Source organism: Arachis duranensis, chromosome 5 (assembly GCF_000817695.3).
Source record: "Arachis duranensis cultivar V14167 chromosome 5, aradu.V14167.gnm2.J7QH, whole genome shotgun sequence".
Lineage (NCBI taxonomy): Eukaryota > Viridiplantae > Streptophyta > Magnoliopsida > Fabales > Fabaceae > Arachis > Arachis duranensis.
In genome coordinates, this window is record NC_029776.3 from 64,607,373 (window position 1) to 64,609,189 (window position 1,817).

General features: G+C 40.6%; 1 non-coding gene across 1 annotated transcript; it reads left to right on the plus strand.

The window, feature by feature from the left end:
- The first annotated feature begins 1,036 nt into the window (after nt 1–1,036).
- LOC127748181 (small nucleolar RNA R71) lies at nt 1,037–1,140 on the plus strand. Its single transcript, XR_008010124.1, has one exon. It is a non-coding gene; the product is annotated as a small nucleolar RNA R71 (small nucleolar RNA).
- Nucleotides 1,141–1,817: the final 677 nt, after the last annotated feature.

Genomic DNA, 1,817 nt, shown 5'->3' on the forward strand with positions numbered 1-1,817 from the left:
CTTATTACCAAACAACTTGGCATTCAGCTTCATAATAGCTCCTAAGTATTGAGCAACTTGCTCTCCAGTCACATCTTCATCCTCTTCAGAGGAAGAATAGTCTTCAGAGCTCATGAATGGCAGAAGGAGATTTAATAGAATCTCTATGGTCTCTGTATGAGCCCCAGATTCCTTTGGATCCTTAACAGGAAACTCCTTCTTGCTTGAAGGACGTCCCAGGAGGTCTTCCTCACTAGGATTTTCGTCCTCTTCCTCCCTTGTGCATTCGGCCACATTGATCACATCAATGGCCTTGCACTCTCCTTTTGGATTCTCTTCTGTATTGCTTGGGAGAATACTGGGAGGAGTTTCAATAACTTTCTTACTCAGCTGGCCCACTAGTGCCTCTAGATTTCTGATGGAGGATCTTGTTTCATTCATGAAACTGAAAGTGGCCTTAGACAGATCAGAGACTAGATTGGCTGAATTAGAAGTGTTTTGTTCAGAGGTCTCTGTCTGTTGCTGAGAAGATGATGGATATGGCTTGCTATTGCTCAGCCTATTGCGTCCACCATCGTTAAAGCCTTGTTGAGGCTTTTGTTGATGCTTCCATGAAAAATTTGGATGATTTCTCCATGATGGATTATAGGTGTTTCCATAAGGTTCACCCAGGTAATTAACCTCTGCCATGGCAGGGTTCTCAGGATCATAAGCTTCTTCAGAAGCTGCCTCTTTAGTACTGTTGGATGCATGTTGCCATCCATTCAAACTTTGAGAGATCATGTTGACCTGTTGAGTCAACACTTTTTTCTGAGCCAATATGGCATTCAGAGCATCAATTTCAAGAACTCCTTTCTTCTGAGGTATCCCATTATTCACGGAATTCCTCTCAGAAGTGTACATGAATTGGTTATTTGCAACCATGTCAATGAGTTCTTGAGCCTCTTCAGGCGTTTTCTTTAGGTGAATAGATCCACCTGCAGAATGGTCCAATGACATTTTCGAAAATTCAGATAGACCATAATAGAATATATCTAGTATGGTCCATTCTGAAAACATGTCAGATGGACATCTTTTGGTCAGCTGCTTGTATCTTTCCCAAGCTTCATAGAGGGATTCACCATCTTTTTGTTTGAAGGTTTGAACATCCACTCTCAACTTGCTCAGCTTTTGAGGAGGAAAAAATTTATCCAAGAAGGCAGTGACCAGCTTATCCCATGAGTCCAGGCTATCCTTGGGTTGTGAATCCAACCATATTCTAGCTCTGTCTCTTACAGCAAAAGGGAAAAGCATGAGCCTGTAGACTTCAGGATCAACTCCATTCGTCTTTACAGTCTCACAGATCTGCAAGAATTCAGTTAAAAACTGGTAAGGATCTTCATATGGAAGTCCATAAAACTTGCAGTTTTGTTGCATTAAGGCAACTAGCTGAGGTTTCAGCTCAAAATTATTGGCTCCAATGGTAGGAATGGAGATGCTTCTTCCATCAAATTTGGATGTTGGCTTTGTGAAGTCACCAAGCATTCTCCTTGCATTATTATTATTTTTGGCTGCCATCTCCTTCTCTCGTTCTAATATTTCTGAAAGGTTACCTTTAGATTGTTGTAACTTAGCTTCTCTTAATTTTCTCTTCAGAGTCCTTTCAGGTTCTGGATCAATTTCAACAAGAGTGCCTTTATCCTTGCTCCTGCTCATATGAAAGAGAAGAAAACAAGAAAAGAAAGAGGAATCCTCTATGTCATAGTATAGAGACTCCTTTATGTTAGTAGAAAAAGAAAGGGGTAGAAGAAAGAAAAGTGAAGAATCCAAACACAAGGGATATATTGGGTTCGGATTTT